At 51.7% G+C, this 26,932-nt stretch overlaps 1 protein-coding gene across 15 annotated transcripts in view; it reads left to right on the forward strand.

Annotated features, from left to right (window-relative positions):
• AGAP1 (ArfGAP with GTPase domain, ankyrin repeat and PH domain 1) overlaps window positions 1-26,932 on the forward strand; it is a 532,124-nt gene that overhangs the window by 152,381 nt on the left and 352,811 nt on the right. The gene's annotated exons all lie outside the window — the stretch shown is intronic.

The following is a 26,932-nucleotide window of genomic DNA, read 5'->3' on the forward strand; positions in this document are numbered from 1 at the left end:
GGCTGATCTGAGAGGTGATAAGAGCTCTGCTGCCCAGAAAGAGTCTCCCTCCCTGTCCCCTTGCCCCCCTGTCCCCCAGCTAGAACTTCCTGGGTTCCTGTTGGGCCATTGAGCCCCTGGAGCTCCTGATGCTGTTTGTACCAGGGTGGTGGCAGATGTCTGAGCGTGGCCTCAGAGCATGTCCTCCTTGCTCACTTTCTCTGGGTGCCCCCACTCAGGGGCATGTGAGTGATCCCACAGAGGTGGCGAGAAGGAATGTTCTACGCAGCCTGGGAGATTGTCGGTTGCTGTGTGGAGAAGCAGAGTCGGTGGGGTAGGTTTAGTCTGGCTTTGGCTGCGACACGCAGGCTAGCACCGTGCCCCCATGTGTCACGTAACTGCCCTGAGCCCCATCGGCCTCCTGCGCTGAGGGAAGGCGTTTACCCCCCACCTGGCTAACTCTCGCCAAGGCCAGAGCTGGGCGTGAGAACACGTGCTAAGCCGTGTGGCTCCAGGCATCGGCTTTGCTTTACAATTACTGCCTCTGAGAGGTTTTGCAAAAGACCCAGGGATAGAAAGTACCGAATATGTGGATGTGCTTGGATTCACAGATGCGCTATGAGATGTGCCTTTCCCCGGGTGGGACAAGTGCCCTCCCCAGGCTACAGCCAGTGTAAATCCACTTCGTATTTTGTCTTCAGTACGTCACCCTGTGTTTCTCACAATCTGCAGTTTTAGCTGCTGCTTTTTCAGTGACTGCCACAGCGCCTTCAAATCAGAAGCCAGGAGAGCAGTCCTCTTTTTTTCTATGGTGTCGTTCCCCCCCCCCCCTTCTTTATTCATGTCACTAGAAGATTTCACTGTTCTCCGCCGCATATGGATTCCTGTCATTCCTGATCCAAGCCAAGGACATGTTTATTTCAGAAAGCCTTTCCTTGTCCCTGTTCCTGGTTCCCCCCGGAGGGCTGGCAGCCCGACAGACCTGCGTGAAGAGCAGAGGGCCCCGTGTCCCTGAAGGAAGACGCCCCCTTCCCGTTCTAGTGACTGATCGTGCTCTTGGTGGTGATATGGCCCTGGTATGACATGTTCGTCAAGTTTATTCGGTGAAGTATTTTGTAATAAAGATCACTTGGAGCATTCCACAGTATCTCGTAATATTTAGGTTTTCCCAACTGTAATGACACAGATGGTGTCATTGGACCTGTGTTGCTCTCAAGCCGACGTTCTGACTCGCTTTTTTACGTACAGATCTTCCTGGGCTTAACGGTGGGGCAAGGGGCAAGGTGCCGATAAGCCCGTTGTAAGTTGAGAACGTCCTCAGTCGAAAATGCATCTGATAGGCTAACCCAGCGCCGTCAGTGCGCTCAGGACACTTTCCTTGGCCTGCAGTTCAGCAGGATCGTCCGACGCAAAGCCTGTGTGGTGATGAAGTGCTGACTGTCTCGTGCAGCGTGCTGAATACTGGGAGTGACAGACACAGTGTCTTCGTGGACGCAGGACGGTTGCGAGTGTATTGGCTGTTGACCCTGTGATCCGTGGCTCCCTGGGAGCCGCTGCCGGCCTGGGACCCGAGTAGGATTGGACCGCACGTCGCTACCAGCACGGGCTCGACTGAATTCGTTTGGTTTTGCGGCCTCGTGCGTCAGGGACCCTCTGAACAGTGCTATTGCCTTGATAAAAGCACCGAGCTTGACCGTTTGCTAGAACATAGAACATGCTCATCACTAGTACCTGCGAGAAATCCTAGTGTGAGAGGCCTTTTGGGTTTAAATGTAAGAGGTGAGAGTGCGGGGAGCTGGCTCCAGGGCTGGGCTTCCTTGTAGGGACCCTCACCCATACGACTGAGGAGAGGTGCTGAGGTACATGCGTAAGGTGGAGAAAATCTGCTTTGTCCGTGGACAGGGGCTCAAAGATTAAAAACTGGGCAGGGATCCCTGGGTGGCGCAGCGGTTTGGCGCCTGCCTTGGGCCCAGGGCGCGATCCTGGAGACCCTGGATCGAGTCCCACGTCGGGCTCCCGGTGCATGGAGCCTGCTTCTCCCTCTGCCTGTGTCTCTGCCTCTCTCTCTCTCTCTCTCTCTGTGACTATCATAAATAAATAAAAATTAAAAAAAAAAAAACTGGGCAGCTTTGAGCAGAAGTTAGGGCTTTGGTCTGGCTGTGGCGGAAGCGTCGAGCCTGAGCCCAGTGGTGGTGGGATGGAGTGGGGCCTGAGCCTGAATGCCCGTGTGCGGAGCGTGAATGCCCATGAATCAGGGTCCAGGAGCCCCTCTGGAAGCTGCGGGATTAGGCAGTGCCTTTGGGTCTGTTCATTTGGACCAGTCTTGGGCAGCGCTGTGTGATGGATGCCCCCATGGGCTGTGTAAAGGGGACCCAGGTGAGGGCAGAGGTCTGGCCTCCCCGAGGCTTTGTCTCTGCATGGCAGCAGCTGACATACGTTTTGACGGGTTCTGATGCTCAAAGTGTGCCTTCTGGTAGGTAGCCCGTGGCGCTTGTCATCCTCTTATCGGGAGTGTTGTTCTGACAGTTCTCATGCAGGGTGTCACCTTCAGGCCTCGTCAGGAAAGGCACGGGCTAGTGGGAAGAGAGGCTGCAGGCCCCCCAGAGGCTGTGCCCAGAGTCCTACTCCGTCACTCACTGCATCACCCTGAGCGCACTGCCCGTCTGTACACCGGGCTGACTCGGGGCCGTGGCACCGGGTGGGGTGACCAGCACCCACAGCTGCGGTTCAGGACTCGGTGGCCACACGCTCTTCTTTTCCTCCCAGCTGCTCAGTCTGCTGCTCCTCCTACACTCACCCCGACTATTGCACGAGTCTCCCCGCAGGAGGGGAGCACACGCTCTGGAGGAACGCTGTTTCCCGTCCAGTGCTGTGGTCTTGAGCTCGCTTCTCCCAGTGCAATTAGCCGCCTTGTCTGCCCCCTTCTCCTGACGCAGCCAGACACACAGCCACATAGGAAGGCGTTTGTCTCTTTCCGGACCCATTCAAGTTTGAAGGCTTCGCCTACCTGTTCTTAAACTAAAAAGATCTCAAGAGTAAACATCCAGGGGCCCCTGGGTGGCTAAGTCAGTTGAGTACAGGACTCTTGGGGTCGTGAGATCGAGCCCCGCATCGGACTCTGTGCTCAGTGTGGAGTCTGCTCGTGATTCTCCCTCTCACTTTGCCCCTTTCCAGCACACCCCCCTCAAACTAAATAAATCAATCTTGAAAAAAAAAAAAAATAAAACAACTTTGAACGTCAAATGGAGTAGAACCTAAAAGCCTGATGCAGTTAACCTAATTTTGTATCCGTCGCCAGCCGTGACCAGTGCTTAGGAAGTGGTGCGCCTGTGGCACAGCTGGGTTACTGAGTTCTGAGAGTCGGTCAGTACGGGGGGAGCAGGTCCAGAATGCGAGGACTCGGGAGTGTCCTGTTCTCTGCACGCACAGACGTGAGTCAAGCCTGCAGGGGGTCTGACTTGGTTTGCGCGTGTTCACAGTGCGGTATCGTGATGCTCCGAGGCTTCAAGTCCGCCGTGCTGTCCCCTTGGGAAGGGCACTTGCATGTTTACAGTACTCACGGGGGTTTGGTCACAAGCACTTGCAAGTTCTGGTTCACAGGAAGGCGTTTTGAATGACCAAGTTCCCAATGGATCCCAAAGGCCTGGTGACTTGGCTCCTGTCCCCTTGTCGTGCAGGTCAAAGGCCAGGTGGGCACTGCTGACCCGACAGCGTCCCCTGGCCTCTGCTTCCCGTGTCCAGAGACTGGAGGAGCCCTCGCTCTCGCTCTGCAGTGAGCATGATTATCATTCTCAGCAGAAGGACCTGGCCATTTGCTCTCCGACAAATCCACGTTCCTAAGGCAGTTAATTTTCTACACTGCAGGAGATTTTTGTGGCATTTCCTTTTCCTTAAAGTCTTAAGGTAGATGTAGATCCCGAGGCAGGAGATTAAATTCTGCATTTCCATCAGGCGGCGGTTTTGGTGTAGCGTTCTGGGTGGCACGTGGCAGCGGACCCCGTCCACGCTCCAGATCTGCGCCCCCGTGCCGGGCTCGGAAGCCTGACCCTCATTTGTAGTGCGTGTTCCTTTGGGGTGACAGCGTGATCTGTGTGGACGATGCCGCGTAAATCCATGAGAGGTCATTCACCTTGGACCCTGCCGCTCTGTTGCCGGTCGAGGGGCCTGCGTCTTAGGGGTGGGTTTCTGCCCGTGCCTGCTGGGGTCTGAGGTCCTGGGCGTGAAGCACCTGCCAGCCCCGGGAGTCGGCGGGGGGCTCAGTCGCCTTTTGTGTTGCCCGCCCCTCTGCTTCAGACACATTTCTAGGACCGCCCCCCCTCCCCGGGTCTTTAGTGTGTCCTGCACACTCAGGCCACCATCAGGACTCTCCCATCCCACCTGGTCAGACCCCGGGCCTGCTGGGCTCTGCGGTGGCGCATTTCCAGAGTCAGGTGGTGGTGGGGACTGGAAGCTTTCCCTTCTGTTGTGTGTTGTGACTGTGCGTGTGATGGCTCGTGCACCTGTGACTAGCCCAGGGAGTTGCCACCACTGGAAGGAAAGCCGCTCTTTATTCTGGGGACATGGCCCTCCGGAGTGCCTAGCAGTGCAGGGAATGACCTTCGGGTTGCTCAGGTGACAGCTCAGGGGAGCAGAGCCTGCACACGGCCAGACCGGGCCTCGTCCTACGCTCTGCCCTGCAGTGTGTGCTCCTGCCACCCGACTGCCACTTGAGGAGTGGAACCGGTCATGCTATTTTTAGACCCGTGTCGCTGCTGTGTCCCATAAGGCAGTGGCAGCGCGGCAGCAGCAGCCACACCCCGGAGTGTTTGCAGGCTGGCGCACTTGGAAGCACAAGGTGCATCGCTGATTCCAGCAACAACCCTGGGAGGTGGAGGTGGATTATCATCCCATAGGTCAGTAGGATGCTTCTCTAAAGAGAGACAAACAGAAACCCACCGTGTGGCCTTTGGCAGATGACCCCCCCCGCTGCCTATCCTGGATGCACCCCTCTTTGTGCCCTGTCGCACCCGGTGGCCCTGGGCGCCGGGCAGCATGTCCTTAATGCACACCCCATGGGCTGGCACCTTGGGAACTTGCCGCCCTCCGAGGGCCCTCTGGGTCTCTGACACCATATCGCTGCCCTCGTTATTCTGCAGAGACCAGCAGGCTGTGTGTGTCCATGTGCCCCAGGACCTCACGGTTTGGGCCTCGGGGAGAGGAGGCAGAGAGGCTTGTGCAGGAAAACGATGATATGTTGAAGCCACAGCAGGAGCACGGCATGGTGGTGGCGGTGGCTTTGTCCCGTGCGGCGTCCGGAGGTCTCAGGTCACTTTGGCGGCTGCCCTCCTCCCCTTCCATTGTCATTTCAGACACGTAATTTCTTATGGCCCCCGCATTGGCAGGTAGGGGTCTTCCCCCACCCGCTGCCCCCATCTCAAACTTGGTGAAAGATCGGTAGCATTTCCAGGGCCCTGGCATTTGTGGGGCTGCTTCGGAGCAGCCCTGGAGCGAGGATGGGACGTCGGTAGATGGCCCCGCACGGCTGTGCACCTGTGGTGCCCGGTCGCGCCCGTGGCCCCGAGGGTGGCAGGCTGGGCCGCTGCTGCCCCAGCAGGACCCTGCCCGGGAGTCTTCAGAGCTGAGATGTCAGGCTGGATTCTTTGCTTTCTGGCCTGTTACCGAGCACTTCAGGGCCTTTAGTGGTATTTACAATGTTTTGGTTTTTAAAAATTTTTATTGAAGTAGGCTTGACATAGTGTTGGATTAGTTTCAGGTGTACAGTGTGGTGATTGGATGAGTCTGTATGCTACTCCTCGCCACGACGAGTGTGGTTACCGCGTCGCCAGATGACGTCATCACAGTATTAGTGACTGTATTCATCATGCTGAGCTTGTCATTGCTGTGACTTACTTATTTTATATCTGGAAGTTTGTACCTCTTAACCCCCTTCACATTGTCCATCCCACTACCTCCCCTTTGGCAATGACTGGTTCTCTATATTTATGAATGTTTTTTTTTTTTTTTTTTTTAAGATTTTATTTATTCATTCATGAGATACACAGAGAGAGGGAGAGAGAGGCAGAGACACAGGCAGAGGGAGAAGCAGTCCCCATGCAGGGAGCCTGACGTGGGACTCGATCCCGGGACTCCAGGATCATGCCCTGGGCTGAAGGCAGCACTAAACCGCTGAGCCACCGAGGGATCCCTGTTTTGTTTTATAAAGATTTTATTTATTTGAGAGCACGCACACGCACGCATGGGAGGGGAGAGGCACAGAGAGACATTCACGAGCAAGCTCCATGCTGAGACACGGGGCTTGATCTCACAACCCCGAGATCAGGACCTGAGCCCACATCAAAAGTCGAACGCTTAACCAACTGACTTAAGCAGCTGAACTACTCAGTCACCTCTGTTTTCTATTTTATTTTATTTTATTTTATTTTATTTTATTTTATTTTATTTTATTTTATTTTATTTTATTTTATTTATTTAATTTTTTATTTATTTATGATAGAGAGAGAGAGAGAGAGAGAGAGAGGGGCAGAGACACAGGCAGAGGGAGAAGCAGGCTCCATGCCAGAAGCCTGACGTGGGATTCGATCCCGGGTCTCCAGGATCGCGCCCTGGGCCAAAGGCAGGCGCCAAACCGCTGCGCCACCCAGGGATCCCTGTTTTGTTTTTTAGATTCCACGTATAACTGAAGTCATATGGTCTTTGTCTTTCTTGACTTACTTAACATAATGCCTTCTGTGTCCATTCACATCCACATTGTGGCTGATGGCAATACCTCATTCTTTTTTATGGTTGAGTAATATTCACGTGTGTGTGTGTGTGTACATATGCACGTATGTGTGTACATCTTTATCCTTTCACATACCTGTGGACTCCCATTGCATCCCTGCCTTGGCTATTGTAAATGATGCTGCAGTAGACATAGAGGTGCATCTGTCTTCTTGAATTGGTGTTTTCATTTTCTTTGGGGAGATGCCCCCGTAGTGGAATTACTGGATCATATGGTATTTCTAGTTTTAATCTTTTGAGAACCTCCATATTGCTTCCGCAGTGGCTGCACCAGTGTGCGTTCCCATCAGTGGTGCATGAAGGTTGCTTTTTCTCCATATCCTCGCCAACACTTATTTCTTGTGTTTTTGATTTTAGCCATTCTGACAGATGTGAGCTCATTGTGGTTTTGGTTCGTGTTTCCCTGATGATGAGTGATGTCGAGCATCTTTTCATGTGTCCATTGGTCATCTGTATGTCTCCTCTGAAGAAATACTTACTGAGATCCTCTCCCCATTTTTTTTAAATATATATTTTTTAATTTATTTATTCATAGAGACATACACACACACACACAGAGGCAGAGACACAGGCAGAGGGAGAAGCAGGCTCCACGTAGGGAGCCCGACTTGGGACTCGATCCTGGGTCTCCAGGATCACGCCCTGGGCTGCAGGCAGCGCTAAACTGCTGCACCAACGGGGCTGCCCCCTCTCCCCATTTTTAATCATATTATGTGTTTTTCTGGTATTGAGTTGTCTAAGGTGTTCATGTATTCTGGATACTGACCCCTTATTGGATATGTCATTTGCAAATCCTTCTCCCATTCAGTAGGCTGCCTTTTTGTTTTGTTGATGGTTTCCTTCATGGTGCAAAGCTTTTTATGTTGGTGTTGTCCCAGTAGTGTCTTTTTGCTTTTGTTTCCTTTGCCTGAGAGGACCTCTCCGTAAATACCTTGCTGAGGTCAATGGGCAAGAGATTACTGCCTGTGTTTTTGTTTAGGATTCTTATGGTTTCAGGTCTCACATTTAGGTCTTTAATCCATTTTGAGTTTATTTTTGTGTGTGGTGTAGGATAGTGGTCTGGTTTCATTCTTTTGCACGTAGCTGTCCAGTTTTCCCAGCACCATTTATTGAGGAGACTGTCTTTTCTCCATTGTATAATCAGGTCTTTGTGTCATATATTCATTGACCATATAAGCTTGGGTTTATTTCTGATTCTCTGTTCTGTTGATCTATATGTCTGCTTTTGTGCCGGTTCCATACTGTTTCATTACTCAAGCCTTGTAGTGTATCCTGAACTTGAGGATTGTGAACGCCTAGCTTTGTTCTTCTTTCTCAGGTTTGCTTTTGGCTATTTGGGATGTTTTGCAGTTCTATACGAATTTAGTGTTACTGTTCTGTTTCTGTGGAAAAGACTGTTGGTATTTCGGGGCACCTTGGGTGGATCACTTGGTTAAGTGTTTGCCTTTGTCTCAGGTCATGATCCCAGGGTCCTGGGATTGAGCTCCGCATCAGACTCCTTGCTCAGCAGGGAGTCTGCTGCTCCCTCCCCCTCGGCTGCTCCCAGCCTACTTGGCTTAGGTGCACGCTCTCTCAAATAAATGAAATTAAAAAAAAAAATACTATTGGTATTGATAGGATTGCGTTAAATCTATAGATTGCTTTGGTAGTATGGACATTTTAACAGTATTGATCCTTCCAATCCATGAGCATGGAATATATTTCCATTTATTTGTTTTGTCTTCAGTTTCTTTCATCACTGTCTCACAGATTTCAGACTACAGATATTTTCATCTCCTTGGTGGCTTTATTTTTAGGTATTTTATCTGGTATATGGTGTTTTTTTTTTAAATGCTTCTTCTTGTTTTCCTTGGACTGATTTTATGTGATGGTGGATAGATCTAAGACTTGCATGTGTTTGATGAGTGTGATGTGATTGTAAATGCAGGGGTGACTACAGACTCCTCATCCTCCCTCCTCACTGGCTTTCAGGCATTGCTGACACGAGTCCCGTCTCCTGTCATCAATGAGCCCAAAGGTGCTTCTCTTATCCCGTCCTTGGGTGAGGAGGCATCTGGGCTACCTGACCCACACCTGGGGCCAATGCAGTGGCCTCACTTCTCATGCTCAGAGGACTTGATAGGCATTTTTTTTTTTAATTTTATTTATTTATTTGAAAGACCCAGAGAGAGTGAGAGAGAGAGAGAGTGAGCACAAATAGGGTGAGGGTAGAGGGAGAAGCAGACTCCTGCTGAGCAGGGAACCTGATATGGGACTCGATCCTGGAACTCCAGGATCATGACCTGAGTTGAAGGCAGGTGCTTAACTGACTGAGCCACCCAGGCACCCGAGTATGCATTTCCAAAACAACCTGGAAGGTCAGAGCTAGAAGGACCTTGGCCCTCCCGCTTCCCAACCATAATCCCTGTCTTTCTGAAGGTAGAAGCAGTACCTGTTGAAAGGCCTGGACCAGGTGGGCTCCTGAGGCTGCAGGCAGGTGCAGGAGTGGGGCCTGTCCCATACACCCACACCTCCTTCCCTCTTGGCCTGCAGGCTCATGTTTGGTTCCAGAGGCAGAGCCCCGATTAGATTTGATATTGCACATTTGAGACATTGAGGCACAGGTTTAGTGTAAAATAAAATCGATAAGCAAGAAGCAAAGTATGTTGTATTCTTAGCCCCTGCTGGAGCCCGTGCCTTCGGTCCAGTAGTAATATTGGTTTTGAGAAGTCCAGACCAATGATTTTATTTTGAGAGTTCTAAATTCAGCCATGTAAACACTGAGTCTGAGCCTGAGGGTTCAGCATGGAGTCGTGGCTGCTATTTTAAATATGCCAGAAGCCTTCTTGGAAATCACTTGATGCTGGTTTTCCTCTGCTGAGGCTGTGAGCTGGGGATCTCAGAGGGCTCAGATCCGAGGGCTGGAGCCCTGCGTTGGGGGTTGTCTACTAGGAGATCCTCTCCTTCCCCCCAGATCCCATTCCCCAGGCCAGGCAGAGCCCAGGCGAGCGTTCCTCTTCCTGAGGGTCCAGGCTGTAGGGTCCACTGCTGCCCTGGGAAAGGCTGGCGCCTCGGCAGATGGCTCTGCTGCTGCTCATCCAGGGAGGGGACAGGTGGGCCTTTGACTCTCCTAGGCAGGAATTTCCACCCATTTCCATTGTAGCAAACAAAAGTAAACTGATATGCTTCCAGCCTCAAGTTGAGGCATCCAGGAGTCTGTGGCTGGCTCTGATTCACCTTCCACCTCCCTCCCCCCACCACAGAGCAACGCTTGGTCTAAGCTGGTCAGATAAGCATGGTTAGTTGTTGGCAGGTGCTGCACTGCCCCTTCCTTCCCCTGTCTGTGTGGCTTCCAGGTGCCCCCTCACCCGCCCCCCCACCCGCGGGGATGAAGCACTTACCACACTTGGGGCCAGGGGCTGATGAGCTCCAGGGAGCTGGAGGAAGGGGGGGGATGCAAAAGTAAATTTCCTAGTACACCTAAACTGCAGCATGTTAGGAAACTTCAAAGACTTGAACACCATCATGATAGCTAGTTGCAAGGTAGACCAAATTACCAAAACCATAAAGCTTTGTTCGGAGGTTGTAAATCAGTGAAACAGAATGACTTCAGACACCAGATATGCGCATCTACCCCAGGGGCTTTGTATCCTAAGCCAAACACTGAGGGGGGCCTCCTTGGCAGGCTCCATGGGAACAGCCCCTGCATGGCCAGTGACCATCATGGGTAGGTGTAGACGCCTCTGGGTAGGTTCCCCTCACCCCCACCCCTGCGCCTCTAGCCTCTCCCCAGATCTGAGCTTGCTGTCCACCTTCCCTCTGCTCCGTCAGCTAGACACCTGGCCTCCTGTTGCGTCTGGTCCCTCAGTGCCCACCCCAACCCGCCCCAGTGGTGCTGAGAGGGCTGCTTTTCTCTACTCCTCTCCTGTCTGCTTTCCTCCTTCCATACCTCCACCACTGGGTCTGCAGGAGTGGGAGGGGCCTTCCAACCTGTCCTCTGCAGCCCGGTCTTGCACATCAGGCAAAACGTGTGACTTATGTCACCTTTTCAGCCTAAAGCCACCAGCTGACTTCCACTGCCAACACGATAATATCTGACCTCTCCAACAACGTGATGTCAAGGCATGCTTCATCCCGTTCCCTTCCGTCCCCCTCCTGAGTGGGGCCTGCCCCTCTTCCTCTGTGTGCCAGCGTGTAGATGCCCAGCGCTTCGGAGAAGCCTTTCTGCTGGCCCTCCCCGAGCCAGCCTCCCCCCAGACAAGAGCTCTTGTGCTCCTGCCTAGCATGCTCATGGTCTGTCTTCACACTTCTCTTTGTGAGCTTGTTGGTCATCTACTCTAGACTGATGCTTCCCGAGGGTAGCATCAGGTTGGAGTTGGTCATGAGTGTCTCCGTAATTCATGGCATGGGGCCTGGCTGCAGGAAGCCTGGGTGAATGAGTGAGTCAGTGAGTGAGCAGTAGTACGTGCTGTGGGCGGCTACGTCAGGAAACTGGCCGGGTGCCGTGAACGGGGGAAGTGCTGTTACCTGTGTTCCCTGTGTCAGACTCAGCGCCTCCCTGGGTCTGGCTCTGTGGGCTGAGAATCTTCGTGGTGGGAGCTCTGTGTATGTTCTGCAGCATTTCCCATTGGGTACAGCCGTTGTGGGAGGTCAGCTCCTCCAGAAGCCAGCTCTGCAGGGAGAGCAGCATGCAGGGCATTTCCTGAGGCCTGCTCTTGGGAGGAGGGTGGCTTTGGGCTGCAGTGCAGCCACCAGAGGGGTTTAGATACCCTGAGGAGGTCGGCAAAGTCTGACTGGACTGGGACAATTCTCAGTGTCCCAAGTTAGGTGAGGGGGCCGGGCCTTCATACCCATGACTGATCTGTGTGCCTTTCAGGGGTCACATCCTTGGGCTGCCCCACTCTTCACTCCCAGGGCAGTCACTGGAGGAGTCTCAGCCACCAGCACTCCACAGCCAGGCACTGAGGGCAGAGGGAAGGATAGAGCCCCACCCATGTGGTCGTGCAAAAATAATCCTGAAAACTCCTTATAACCTCCTTAGAAGTAGTACTTGGCCATCCTACCAAGTTGAGAATTGATCTTAGCCTTTTTTTTTTTTAAAGACTTTATTTATTTGAGAAGGAGATCAAGTGAGCAAGAGAGAGAGCACATGAGCTGGGGGCGGGGCAGAGGCGGAGGGAGAAGCAGGCTCCTCGCTGAGCAGGGAGCCCAATGCGGGACTTGATCCCAGGACCCCAGGATCATGACTGGTCCAGAGGCAGACACTTCAACGACTGAGCGACCCGGGTGCCCCTGAATTAGCTTTTTTTTTTTTTTTTTTTTTTTTTAATTCTTGCATTGAACATCTTCTGTCTACTAGAAATATTTTTGGTTTGTCTGCAGTAGGAGCAGGTCCTATGTGTTGCTCCCTAGCAGGCGGTAATTGATGGCTTTCCCATTTGGAAAATACAGCAGTTTGAATGTCTCCTAATTTTGTAAAATATATCGAACATTTCATAAAAGGTGAAAGAGATCGCTATTTGATATTGGAAGGGAGTATAGGTAACTGTCCATTTAGCTTTAAGGTTTAGTAGCATAAAGAATAATGAAGACAAGGATTAGGAAGCCTGCTTCTGTACACCTGCTTGGTTCCTGGTGTGGTCAGACAGCGGACACTCCTCAGACTTAGGCCACGTTACTAGACGTGGGTCGGCACCAGGAAGCGTGGGGACTCCTCCGGTTCCTTCTTCCCAAATCTGGCTGGCTTTACCTGCACGGTGTTCACAGGGATGCCCAGCAGAGCCTCCTGGTGCAGCATGTTTGCTGAAGCGACCGCGAGCTGTACCAGGTGGGCAGAGAATGCTGATTGCGGGGGAGGGAGAGGGTGGCCAAGCAGCGACCCAGAGCTGGGGAACAGATACATCACAAGAGCTCATGTCTCTTATTTTACTATTAAATGGACTTTGCAAATTCATGACCAGGTTGGGATCTCTGACCTTCATAGTCTGAGGAGTGAGCATCACAGAACTGGTGGGGACCTTCTCCCGTGTTTCCTTCTTAATCATGCTCTGTGATGCCCGGACGGTGAGGCTGACCTTTAAAGCCTCCATGGTTTGCCTCTTTGATCACCAGGAGGATGAGGCGTCTGACACTATAGTTCTTAGACGCAGAACAAAGGCGCTACTCCGGAGAAAGTATTACTGCCTTTTCGTATTACAGAAATAATATGTGCCCTCAGCAGAGAATTAAAACAGGACCCAAATCACTGAAAGAGATAAAATCCCCCTGCGTCCGCCCCTCGGAGAAGCCTCTGCTGTATGATCGGTTGGATAGAACTCCAGACAACCTTTGCAGCTGTTGGTATGCTGTCCATCTAACTAAATACCTGGTGTACATCCGTGGGCTCAGCTGACGTGTCCTGTAATGCAGTCTTTATGCTCAGTGTATTCTGTATTCTATTTAATTTGTTGTGGGACTTTCTCATGCATGGCCAGGCTTTGTGCCGGGCATAGTAGCTTGTGGGGTGAGGCGTGCCCCTGCGCCCCCAGGCCATGACAGCAGCGACTGCTGAGCGGAGCAGGGCGCCCAGGGTCAGGTGCAGCGTGGACACTGTGCTGGGGGATAGAGGGGAGAGGTGGTACCAGGAGACCATCTACGCGCACAGGACCTTGAGAGCACCAGGCCCGAGGAACAAAGCAGATGAGCAGGGTGGCGACTGTCCTTCCCAGGGGGCTTCACGAGCAGGCTGAGGTGGACACTCGGAGGTGCCACAGTGGCATCATCAGGCTGAGGTGCTGATGATGCCCATGACCGTCACCAGCCCATCTGCGTGGACTTCATGGTCACGTCCCTTTCTGTGTGATTCTTCTGTGCTGAGAACAGAGGAGGGTTGAGAAGGAGCAGGCCTGGGGGGCCAGGCCTGGCAGTCCCACAATGGGCGCTCCCCTGACCTGGAGGACGGTGAGGTTGGCACCCTTGTTTGCTTTTCCAGTTCTTGCCCGCCACCTGCACTGACCCCAGATGTCAGTGACAGAGGGGGACCCCGGTCACATGGGGTCCTGGAGTGCTCAGTGGGCATTTAAGTATGACAATGGAGGTGACCTGGCGTCTGTCCTCTGTGGCTGCCAGCATAGTCCTAGATGTGAGGCCTCAAGCGAGCCCACGGAGAGGGAGACGGATCCGTGATGTTGGCCGGCACAGCAGACCACTGCCAGGACCATGATTAGATTTGCCGGGCATCACGAGCTAATGGGCAGTATCTTAATCATGTAAGGCAGCCACAGAATTGGTTGTGGCACCGTGAAATCACTGCCCATTTCCTGTCCCTGGGCTGCAGATTTATTCTGTGTGGGGAGGAATCATTCAGGCTAATCCCAAGATGAGCCCTGTCCCCCCCCCCCGCCCCGCCCAAAAGAACTACCCCTTTTGCTCCAGTTTGTTTTGACTTGCTTTTATCGACATTAGGTTGAGGGTTATGTTAGTGGAAGGCCCTGACGAGGCCGTGGGAAAGATCCGGGTCCTCTGAAGCCTCCCTGGGGGTCAGTGTGGGTCCACTTCGGTGAGAGGCGCTCGTGGCTGTGTGGGTAGAAGGCTGTTCCTGCAAGAGAAGAGCCCAGGATGTGAGATCCAGAAGGCCCCTGACGACGAGATTGAGGCCCAAAGAACCGAGATGACTTGCCCCAAATCGCCAGGCTGTTGGGTGCAGAGCGTAGGTCTGAAGCAAGCGTCCCCACCTTCCAGCGAACCTGTCCCCCGAAGCTCCTGGAGAAGCGGCTGACCCGACGGACTCCTCGCAGCCCCAGAGGGAGTGATGTTTCTTGGCGGTGGTGACAGAGTGGACTCTGTGCCTTCTCTCTCCGTGGGGCCCAGGGACCCCGCCAGGGCTCCCGGGAACAGGTGAATTCTGATCGCTCGACCTCTGTCCTCTTCCGGATTCATTGTCCTCTAAGATCAAGCCATCCCTCATCAGAAACATCAGTTGCACCATGAATTTAAAAATGCACACTGGCCATGTACATACATTTCTTCATAGAATTCAGACTGCCTGGCCGGGTCCGCTCCAGCTCAGGACTGACACATCCTGTATACGAATTGCACACCTTGGGGCTTGTTCTCCTCGATTTTCTTCAGATTTGATTTAACCAGGGGAAACTGCCTATTTCAGCTTCGTCTTCACCTCCACAAGTACAGTGGGTGTTGCCTGCCTCTGGCATCTAAGCTGCGCGGTAGAAATTCCCCCTTAATCCTTGGGTCCACGCAAAGCTCCGTAAGAGAAGCAGTTGTAAACCATCTCAGAAAAGCGGCTGTGAATTTAACCTGCCGATGCTGTTTTCCCTCGTAATTTCTGATTGCTGCCTTTTTATCACATGCCCTTGTTTCAACATCTGCCTTTTCAAGGATCCTGCAGTTTGATTTGAGGTGTTAAAATGTTTTCAAGTATCCTTAAAAAAAGTCTTTTCACAGTTTTAAGTCTTGTAGAAGCTGACTGGTCTGAGAGACAAGGTTCTGCTGCTTCTTAGAAGTGCCAGGAGCCACCGGCAGGAGACCCAGTGTCCTTGGCCAGGACGCCTGGCGTGGTGGCCGTGGGGCCGTGGCCCGGGTGTTGCTAGGATCACTGTGTCGGGACACTTCCTACAGAAGCCCTGTGCAGTGGATGCCATTACTCTTTCTTAACTGTTCATCTCACCAGCCCTACATTTAAAGTTCTTGTTAACATCACAGGAGCTGGTCACCGAAGCCCGGCCACCGGTCCTCCTGAAGTATGGTCTGTGCTAAGATCCTGGGGTAGCAAAGCTCCCCTGGTGGCAGGGAGGGGCTGGAGGGAGATCTCCCCTGTGGCAGGTGGGGGCCATGCGGTGGGTGTTGGTGGCCTGGACCACTGCGGGCATCTGACGGGCTGTGACCCCTGGCTTGTGTGGGAAGGAAGGAAGGAGAGGAGCCTGGTGAGGCGAGGTGTCCTGAGATCCCCACCCTTAGAGTGCGGCTCTCCTTGCTCAATAGTCTTTACTGCCTGGGAGTGGGACAGGCTGCGTCTGACTGGTTTGGGGCCCAGGACCCGGGAGACCTGCAGACACGGGCAGTGTCTTTGGTTTGGGCTTGTCTTGGTGTAGAAAGCCTGAAGTAGAAGGTAAGGTTTGGGGTGGCAGCAGTTGGTTTAGCTGGGGAGATTGGCCTGGCTTTTTGTAACATTTCTGCTTGCCACCCTGATAGATATTGGAAGTTGGATGTATTTTTTTTTCCCTGAAGTTTTTGTGACCCCTTTGAATTCCCACTGGTTATGTGGGATTCCCCAAACACTTGGTTGAGTCTCTCTCTGTTTCTAAAACCTCTGGAGCATTTTGTGGCCAGAATTTACTCTGCATTGCTGTGAACTAGGCTCCGGAAAGTGAACAGCCACGCCCAGGTTGCATTCTGCTACCCTAAGGGTTAGCGTAATTCAAAACCCAACTTTGGAAACCGTTGTTGATCGATGGCGTTTTCACGGCCTGGAAGGTGTGCCGTCCTTCCTGCGCAGGCGAGGTAGCAGACAAGGCCTCGTCGGACTGCAGTGTCCTGCAGCTGACTGGCTCCCACTGATGGTGTCTAAACTCGCCCCTCGCTGTCGGGGTTTGGGAGTTAAAACTAGGAGGGAGACCCTGCTGAAGTAAGCAGACAGCAGGGTGTGATGTTTTGCCACAAGTGCCAAGGGAGCCGCAGCAGGTGTTTCTGGGGCCCGTGTGTGGGCAGTTCTTGGGACCCCAGCATTGAGACACCATTTAGGGACAGACCTTGTGTTCTGTGTCTTAGGTTGACACGGGCTGGGATGTAGGGTTATCCTGCTTGGGGACCCAAAGCTGCCCCAGAAAGACATCTGCTGGCACGACAGGCAGCAGCACCCTGGTTTCTGTAACAGTGAATTTGGGGATCTGATGGAGTCCGGGTATGGGCTGTGGGATTGTCAAGTTCTTGTTTGGATAAACTGTCGGAAGCAGGAGACACAGGTGTTCAGAGGCCTGGAGCTGCACAGAAGAGCCCTTCCCGGCTGGCTCTCCTGTCCTCCTTGAGGCTCTGGGTGGGCATCTGACTTCTTCCTCTCCTTTCTCACACCCAGGTCCTCACACCCTCTCCTTCTCTCACCCTCAGACACCAGTCTTCCGAGCTGTTCCTTCCCCGCCAGCCATGGCAGAGGTGTTCTCTGGGCTTGGGAACAGGGTGTGCCATGAAGCACTCAGGGACCCTGTTGAGGACGGTGCAGGGAAGGGAGTCCTCATCCTCTGGAGGCTTAAAACCTTGCAAGTTCCCCAGAGTTCATCTGGGTGGCAGCAGTTTTGCCTTGGGGGCTCCTTAGAGGAGAAAAGAAAGGGTCCCACTAACGGCCAGTAATTCCCCCAAAGGGTTTTGGGTCACACCAGGGCTCGTGGGGGGAGATGCCTGGGGTGGCATTGCTGGTGTGAGCCTGGTGGTGAGATTGGTGCATCTTGGTGGCCCTGCTTGTCACCCTGCACTGGGCGCAGCTTATGAATGGGGGGTGGGGTGGGGTGGGGGGGGGGGAGCTTTTTTGTCTGTGGATCTTTGAGGCCACTGAAAAGCAACCTGAACTTTCAAGGAACCCGAACATGAATCTAGTATCCCAACGGTCTATGCTTTATTCCATTTATTATAGAGATTCAAAGATTTCCAAATAAGAAATTAAATCCTACTCTGGCAAATGGTGCCAGTGAGCTTCTGTTAAGTCCTCCTTTTTGCGAGTCATCAGCGAATTAACCAGTTTGTGGCATGGCTCTTTCCTGCTGCATTGAAATGGGTTTCTTTATTTTATTAAGGACATGAACTTCCTTTCTCAGCACAGAAATGATGCCGCCGTGGGAGCCAGGGTCTCCAGCAGTGCTCTTCCTCCGTGTAGATGTGTTTGCTTTTTTCCTGTTGTTTCGATTTATGTTTTGGGATTACACATGCTTTAAAGTAAAAGTAAAGGCTCCTTCATTTTTCTGTTGCTAAAAAGAATATTTTTTTTAAAGTCCTTGTGAAATTTAAGATTTTTTAAATTTTTTTTAAAGATTTTATTTATTTATTCATGAGAGACACAGAGAAAGAGAGAGAAAGAGGCAGAGACACAGAGGGAGAAAGAAGCAGGCTCCATGTGGGGAGCCCGACATGGGACTCGATTCCGGGTCTCCAGGATCAGGTCCTGGGCTGAAGGCGGCACTAAACCGCTGAGCCAAATTTAAGGTTTTTAAATGGGCATCTCAATCCCTGAGATAATGCATTGTTTTAAAAATCTCACCTGCAATGTCAGGTTCCTTTTTTTTTTTTTTTTTTTTTTAAACCCTGTGTATAATTTCACGAGTTTTGCTTGGAACCTGTATTTGTGATCACTGGAGCCAAATGGGATCAGGATCAGGAGGGGAGGGGAGGAGAGACCATAAAGTTCTAATTGTGGCCGCATGCTGTGCTTCCGGTTGATAATTTGGAAGCAGAAATCAGAGTCCGTAGCTCTGCTGGGGATTGAGCCCACCAGCCAGAGGATGGCGAGTTTAATGCAGTGAGAGATGAGAGCGTGAGATGATTGCTGGTGAGCCTCTAGCTGCAAGCTCTCAGCTCCGAGGAGGGCTCAGGGCAAGAAGAGGAACCGGAGCCTAAGTGGAGGCCGGGTTGGCCTCCCCGGTCCTTGGGTAGCTAGAGTCTCACGGGCTGGGGAGGTGGGGTTCCGGCAGGTGGAGCTTTATTGCGGTTCAGGTCCCTTGGAAGAGCTCTTGGGTTAGCCTATTTGTCCTCTTGCTCTGTTCCTGTGATTGGAGGGATTTTCAGGATTTCAGAATTCTGCAGCACTTCTGATCTGTATTAGTAATCACACCGTGTGGGTATGATTTTTGCCTGTGCGGTCTTATGTGCCTGCCATAGGTAGAACCATATGAAGCTGCCAGTTTTCAACCACCTTTGATCTGTAAAACAGCAGTTAACACCTGATTCAACATAATGTAAATTGGACTGGGATTGAAACCAACTGATGGTATCTTTTAGCCGGTTTTCTTCAGTTGAGACTTAGGATGCTTTTTGCACCATGGTAGCTGTGGTGTGCTTGCTGGACCGGTGCTTTCTTAGCCACATGTCATATCAGTCCCCCCTGTGGCTGGACAGGAGTGTGTGTCCACCCTAGTGGCTGTGGGACCCCAGGAACAGGGCACCGAAGCCTTGTTCGTTATCACCCCCTCCAAGGCAGCAGGAGGGTTTCCACTGTGGGTGGTCAGGCCCTTCACTGGGCACAGGCTCCATCATGGCTTCAGGTCCTCGTGGAATCCGTAGGAGGGAATTGCTTGCATTTTACTGAGGAGGGAACAAGGGTCAGACTCAGGAAGTCGTCACCCAAGCTCAAGGCCACCCCAGCCAGGACTTCAGGCTCCGAGGCTCTGGCACTGAGTTCCCTCTGCCGTGAGCCCTGAACATCAGGGTGGTGGGCCAGGTGGGAGAAACAGGGCTCCCGTCCCCTGCAGTTAGAATTTTACATTTGCAGCATCCACTTAGCAAATTTTATAAAGCTGAATAACTAGGTCAAGAACTCCTGTGGGGAGCTTGTTGGAAATGCAGATTCTGAAGTTCTTTCTAAATTGAAGTATATTGGGGGGTGGCTCAGTCAGTTAAGTATCTGCCCGGCTCAGGTCATGATCCCAGCGTCCTGGGATCGAGTCCCATGTCGGGCTCCCTGCGCAGCAGGGAATCTGCTTCTCTCTCTGCCCCTCCCTCTTCTTGTGTTGTCTCTGTCAGATAAAATTGTAAAAGAAAAAGTCTTTGTATTTCTGTTTTATTCATTTAACAAAACGATCAGGAATAGCATGCTACCAAACACTCTGCTGTGGCGCTGAGATAACCCTGGATCCAGCGGCTCCCTGCTCCCTGCTCAGTGGGGAGCCTGCTTCTCCCTCTCCCTCTGCCTGCTGCTCCCTCTGCTTGTGTGCTTGCTCTTTCTGTCGAATAAATAAATAAAATCTGAAAGTGTATTGGTGGCACACAATGTTACCTTACCTTCAGGTGTACAACGTAGTGCTTGGTCAAGTCTGCACCTTGCTCAGTGCTCCAGGACCCGCGTGGTCCCATCTGTCCCCATACAACGTTATTACAGCATTATTGGCTTTATTCCCGTGGCTTGTGTACTTTATAGCTAGAAGGTTGTACTGCTTTGTCCCCTTCAGTGCTTTCACCCATCCCCACTGCCGTCCCCTCCAGCAACAACCAATTTGTTCTCTGTATTTATGATTCTTGTTTCTGTTTTTTTTTTTTTTAGATTCCGCATGTAAGTGCAATTATATGGTATTTGTGTCTCACTGATCTTTCTTTTAGCATAATATTTTCAGATCCACCCTATGTTGCAAATGGCAATATCTCATTCTTTTTTATGATGATTAGTCTCCATTTCTTTATCCATTCACCTGCCTACGGCCAGTTGGGCCACGTCCCTGTCTTGGCTCTTGTAAATAATGCTGCAGTAACCATAGGGGGGTACATGGACCCTTTTGAATTAGTGTTTTCGTTTTTCTTCGGGGGAAAACACCCAGTAGTGGAATCACTGGATCATATGGCATTTTTATTTTTAATCTTTCGAGGAACCTTCATAGGGTTCCCCCCAGGGGCTGCACCAGTCTGCATTCCCTCCGGCGGTGCACGAGGGTTCCTTTTGCTCCACATCCTCACCAACTGGTACTTCTTGTCAAGATCCTGAGGTTCTTGTTAGGATGAGCCTGGGCTGATGAGCCTGAGGCAGAGTGGGGTGAGGAGGAGGTCTGAGCAACAGTAAAGAGAGAGGGATTTAAAATCTGCCACTGCTGACCTTGGCACTGCAGCGGGAGCAGCGAGGACCTGCCCACAGGCTGCCCTGGTGGCTCCTGAGCCTGGGCCCAGAGCATGCTCGATCACAGAACACGAGCACAACACCATCTTTTGTTTTCTCTATGGGCTTCATTTCCTGTGTATGCACAGGGTTGTTATTACTCGTTAAGTAGACAGTGGTAAAGTCACATGTACTCTGGGCAATTTTCTTCTTCTTCTTTTTTTTTTTTTTTTTTTATTACTGGAATCATTTGTCTCCAAATTAGTTGTGATGGGGAAATTGCATTGTTTGCCTGGATGGCAACGAAATTTAATTGTCTTTTGTAAAGAAGATGTGTGCTTTTCCTCCTAACGCCTGTGCTTCTGAGAATTCTCTCCCACTGGTGTTAGGGGCAAGAGGAAATCCGTGTCGGTGGGAGGGGTGGGGGCTGGAGGGCCAGGAGAAAATAAAATGCCTCCCGTTTTTAGCTGTAGCCTCCCCCCACCTGATATGCTAATAATATCATGCTTAATTATTTTTTTTAATTAATTAATTTATTTATTTATGATAGGGAGAGAGGGGGGCAGAGACACAGGCAGAGGGAGAAGCAGGCTCCATGCCGGGAGCCCGACACGGGACTCGATCCCAGGACCCCAGGATTGCACCCTGGGCCAAAGGCAGGCACCAAACCATTGAGCCACCCCAGGATCCCGCTTAATTATTTTCATTGAGATTTACTGCTATGCCAGTAGATTTGCGTGTTTATTCTTACAAAGCATGCTCATTTTCAGCTCGAAGTGGGTCGCCCCACAGCTTGATGCTTTTCTCTGAGGTCAAAACCTAACTGGTTGGTCCAGGCTCAGCAGAAACGGGACATGAGGAAGAGGTGCTTGCACTGCTGGCTCTTACCCCAGCGTTCCTGGTTCCTGCTAGAACCAGAGGGCTAATGTGGGCTGTGGCCATCTTCATGCGTGCCCTGCATTTAAATGAACTCGGGGATGTCGGAGGAAAAATGCTGAAGGACAAGGTGTAATTTTTAGCAGGTTTGCAAAATTCTTTCAGTTTCAAGACTTGAATTTTCGCTTTTTTTTTTTTTTTTTAAGATTTTATTTATTTACTCATGAGAGACACAGGGAGAGAGAGAGAGAGAGAGGCAGAGACACAGGCAGAGGGAGAAGCAGGCTCCATGCAGGGAGCCCGACGTGGGACTGGATCCTGGGTCCCCAGGATCACGCCCTGGGCCAAAGGGGGCGATAAACTGCTGAGCCCTCTGGGCTGCCCGAATTTTCGCCTTTAATACATCAAGTTCAAGTCAAGAGCGTGGAAGAGTCGGTGCTGCGACACAATACGACAGTACAAAGATAAAACCGGGTTTTCTAAAGTCTAATACGGAGTTCCTGTGCCCCATGTGCTCTCGGGCCCTTTCTTCGCGTGTGTTCCTACCATTAGGAGTTAGATGATCAGTCATGAGCCCTGACGGGCAGCACGGAGCTGACGAAGCAGTCGGGACCAGGCAGGCGCCCCCACCCGCCCACCTGTGCCCCGTTGTGCTCCTGCTCCTGCTCTTCAGCGTACAGGGGGGGTTGCCAAAAAGGGACATCTCTGACTTTCAAGTTGGAGCGTATATTTTGTGTATCCTATAATGAGGGCCTTAAATTTCCTGGTTACATTTGTGGTTCGCATGTGAGTATTTTGAGGGCAAACCCAGAGCCGAGTTCCTCAATTAGTGTTAGGAGCAAGCAGAGAACGAAGCGATGAGTAGTCCGCTCGAGTTTCAAGAGCAGCCAGGCAAGGGAAACGATCTGTTCTACTTGGAATAAAAATAAAAGTAAACAACTGGATAGCTTTGGTTTGGGTTTTGGTTTTTGTCTTGTTTCTTCCTGTGGGTCCCTGGCCCAGATGCTTATAGGTCCATTCTCCTACCTGTCGGCATCAGTGGGTATTTGTATCCCTTGGGGTCCAGAGTCTTGTCTCTAATGTGTGACTGGAGGTGGCCTGGAAGGTTCTGGAAAAACAGCCTTCCTGCCCCTTCGCTTTTTTTCATGCTTTCTTAGAAAAGCAGCTTGTACTGTGGGGAGAGGAGCTTCTCTCTGAAATAAGCCTTGAGTTTTCTGTGGCTGTGTCTCTTAAAAGAATAAGGACGGACTTTGGGATGTCTGGGGGCAAGCGCTGAAGATGCGTTCCCGAGACCCGCCGAGGGCCCTGGTCTGTGTGTGTCCTCTGGGGGGTCCGGTCTGTTTCCGAGCCGAGCGGGCTGCGTGCCGTCGTGCTGTAATACGGGGGTGTAGTCAGGCCAGTATTGGGGCCGGGAGTGCAGGGCAGCTCAGAATCGGAGGCTCGTTTCTCTGACGTGTGGACGGAAGCTCTTGCTTACATTTTCAAGCAGAGCTGGACTTGGACCTTAGCCTGCGGATCTGCAGACTCAAGGGCAGACCCTGCGCCCCAGGAGGAGGAAGCCAGATTGACACAGGTGCAGGGGCACCTTTGGCCTCTGCACGCTTTCCTTGGAGGAGGGGGCTTTCTCCTCGGTGTTTGTATAATCCCCACATTCTTCCCCACCAACGGCAGTGCAGGGTCAGAGCTAGGAAGTCGAGTCCTGCTCACCCCTCAGAAGGTCGAGCAGGAGTGTAGGGGGTGCTGAGTAGAGCTGACCACAGCACACTGGCACTGGGAGCCTCCGCCCCTGTTACGGCACCGAGTGGATCCTCTTGGTGAGGCATCTGCTGGAAGTAAGTGGAGGTGATTGCACTTGGCAGGAACCCGGGCAGCAGCAGGACCAGCGGTCTTCATGCTGCAGCCCTGAAGCCGCTCTCCACAGACGTGCACTGTGTAGACGGGCTGACCGCTCAGGAGTGCGGGACACCCAAACGGGATAAAACACTGTGGCATAAATACGCTCGCGTCTCCATCTCCTCCCCCTACATGGAATGCAATCCGGGCACGGGCCCACCTACTTTTATTTCATAGCATATTTAACCAGACTATTAAAACTGACGAAAGTTGATTGTAAGAAATACAGGCAAGCCAAAAAATAAAAAAGCCTGCTAAAGACAGCCCTGAATTGACCACGCAGGTATTTTGAATCCGCACCCTTCTTGTGAGCGCTAATGCTCCTGACCTTTGGAAGTTCGGTTGTGGGAGCGCCGCCCTGGGCCTGGTAGTGACTGTGCTTGCACCTGTGTTTGCAGAGCACTTGGACATTCTGAGGGTTCTTGGACTTTGTATTTTCTTGCGCAGGGTTAAGTTTGGAAGGAACTGTGCTGGCGCCCATGTCGCGTCATTTAGAGCTACCTCGAGCGCTGAAGCAGTAACTCAGGTGCGTCTGGCCTCTGGACCCAGACCCCTCTGGCAGCGGGGATTTGCTGTGTTTTCCCTCAACTTTACATATTGTGTTACTGATTCAATCGCACAGTGAGGGCTAAGAATTTTAACTTCTATTAATAATACTATTTCCCCCTGATATTGAGTAACTGTGGCTTCCTGCCTCTGCATGTGACCACCCCCTGCGTCCTCAGGGCCCCAGCCCCGGGAATCCGCGTTAACCATCCCCGGGAGGGCTGTGTCCTCCGCCTGCCTCCCGACTTCTGCCCCATACAACCTGATAGTTTGGGTTTTTTACTCCTGAAAAAGTTCTTACTACTTCACAGTCATCTTGGAACTCATCTTGGGGTTCTTGGAGATTTTCTTAATATCCTGATTTAAATTTAAGTAAGGTCATTCGAATTGTTGCCTTGTTAATGGTAAGAAGTGATTGCATGTCTCCCTTTCCTCGACTGCGTGTGGATTACCCTCTGCACCAGGCGGCTGGGGCTGCACCCCCACAGGGACAGCGGCCCAGGGGCCCCAGTGTTGCTGACAGCCTAAGAGCAGTCAGTGGTGACCGCCGTGTTTTTTTTTTTTTTTTTAAGATTTTATTTATTTATTCATGATAGTCACAGAGAGAGAGAGAGAGAGAGAGAGAGAGAGAGAGAGGCAGAGACACAGGCAGAGGGAGAAGCAGGCTCCATGCAGGGAGCCCGACGTGGGATTCGATCCCGGGTCTCCAGGATCGCGCCCTGGGCCAAAGGCAGGCGCCAAACCGCTGCGCCACCCAGGGATCCCTGCCGTGTTTTATTTTAAAATCAAGTTTCGTAGCATTGAAGACAGTGCATGAGAATGCATTTATTCCCTCCCTCCCTCGTCTCTCTCTCTTCCTCTCTCTCTCTCTGTCTCTCCCTCCCTTCCTTTTCTTCTTTTTTTTCTTTTTCTTTTTCTTTTATTTCTTTTTCTTTTCCTTTTCCTTTTCCTTTCTCTTTCTTTCTTTTCTTTCTTTCTTCCTTTCTTTCCTTTCCTTCCTTTCCTTTCTTTCCTTTCTTTCTCTTATTTGAGAGCAAGAGGGGGGGAGAGGTAGAATTTCAAGCGGACCCCATCTCAGGGCTCGATCCCAGGACCCAGAGATCATGACCTGAGCTGAAGGTAGATGCTTCACCTCCAGTGCACTTTCTTTTTCTTTTTTTAAAAGCTTTATTTATTTATTTATGATAGACATAAAGAGAGAGAGGCAGAGACACAGGAGGAGGGAGAAGCAGGCTCCATGCAGGGAGCCCGACGTGGGACTCGATCCCAGGTCTCCAGGATCACGCCCTGGGCCAAAGGCAGGCGCCAAACCGCTGAGCCACCCAGGGATCCCTGAGAATGTGCTTTCTTAATACTATTTTATCCAAGCAAGGGAGTTGAGTGGGCTACAGAATGCTCTCTTCTGAAAATGAGATACATCTTCTGTGACTTGATATCAGCTGACTTGCGAACACACATCCATGTGTGCACGCTTGTGCACAGACACAGGCACATACTCCCAGGCGTTGGCCCCCAAAGCACCTTCATTCTGCGAGTGGTGCTGCCCTTGGGAACTTAGTAGGAAATAGGGCAGCTGGCCTGGCCTGGGGCTGCTCGCCCTGAGGTGGGTCCGCTCGCCCGGGTCGGGGCCGCGGCCTCCGGCCCTCAGAGTTCCCAACGGAAGGATCAAGACGCATCCTGGGATGTCCATCTTTCCAGATCTGTGGTTATTTTTCATTGCGCCTTGTCTGAGGCAGCATTAGGTTCTGACCAGTGATGAAAGTTTTTAAAATAGTTTTCCTTTTTAATGGAAGATGAGTTTTTTGTTTTTCTTTTTGTCGTCAGTGAAGCATTTATTTTATTAATCTCTTGCCACGAACACAAACATGGCATCAGAGTGGGGATGTATTTGCAAGCAAAGAGGCGCCACCTGTGTGTTCCAGCATCTCTACAGCCCTGTGTGTGCTCGCTTCACGGGGGAGCAGAAGCTGCTCTCGCCTTTGCTTTCGCGAATGTCTTGCCTCCTGAGTTCTGGTGATGCACCTCTGCCCACCCTCTCTGCCTGCTGGCCAGCCACCCGGGTCCCCCAGAGTCTCGCGTCTCTGATGTGGGACACCAGTCCCTTTATCAGTTTGGAGGTGACTGGACATGCCTGCTCCAGCCGCTGAAGGCCACCTGTCTTCTCCCAATCCACAGAGTCCTCTGTGATGGGCTGTGCCATGTCTGGTGTGTCTTTGCAGGGCTGGCAGGGTCTGATTTGTTGGGGGGCTGCCTACTTCCTTTTTTGTCTCCGTGGATCGTGTTCGCCTGGCTTCCCTTCAGACACGTTTCTTATCCTTCTGTGTAGGAACCCCCAACAGAACTGCCAGGACTATGCCCTTTGCTTCCATTCCAGCAGCTGTGATATTCAAATATCATGTATTTATTTGAAAACGATGGCATGCCTTGACTTTTAGGTATTTTGTTAATCACTTTACTTCTTCTTGGACATACATAGAGTGGTGATAGTTCTGAATTTGTGGAAAATAAATAGGGAACCCCATTTGGAATAATGGTGTTCGCCCTCGACTGGTTGTGGTGGGAACAGCTGCCACCTCTTTGGGAGCTCAGCTCCATCGTACGTGCGCAGTATGGGCGGTGTTTTGGGGTCTCACTGATAAGGGGTGAGCGAGAGGCATGGGGAGGCAGGTCATTGAGTCATCTGTATTGGGTGAGCCCACCTGACCCATACCCGTGAGGTGAGGGGCAGAGGGGGCCGGCCAGGGGAGGCCACCCTGAGTCTGCTGGCCAGAATGGGGCTGGGCTCTGCAGAAGGCCTCACGGTGGCTGGGAACCCCCTGTCTTTTTGATGTCTTAGAGTCTTGACTGGATCTTTAACGTATCATATGTTTGTGAGTATTGGAACCCACCCCACAAAGTCTTCTAAACCACAAATGGCTGTTGTATTTTGAACACTTGGATTTTTAAAATTCAGTCATTCTCCCCATGGCAGCATTGGTGGGGTTTCAGACGAGACCATCTTAGTGAAAAACTGAAAGACCGGAAGTTGATTGGCGGCTAGAGGGTCAGTTGCTGGAAAGCCAGGGGCCTCCTTGATCTTCCCGCTTGCGAGTGAAGCAG

This window comes from Canis lupus, chromosome 25 (assembly GCF_011100685.1).
Source record: "Canis lupus familiaris isolate Mischka breed German Shepherd chromosome 25, alternate assembly UU_Cfam_GSD_1.0, whole genome shotgun sequence".
NCBI classification, from domain to species: Eukaryota; Metazoa; Chordata; class Mammalia; order Carnivora; family Canidae; genus Canis; species Canis lupus.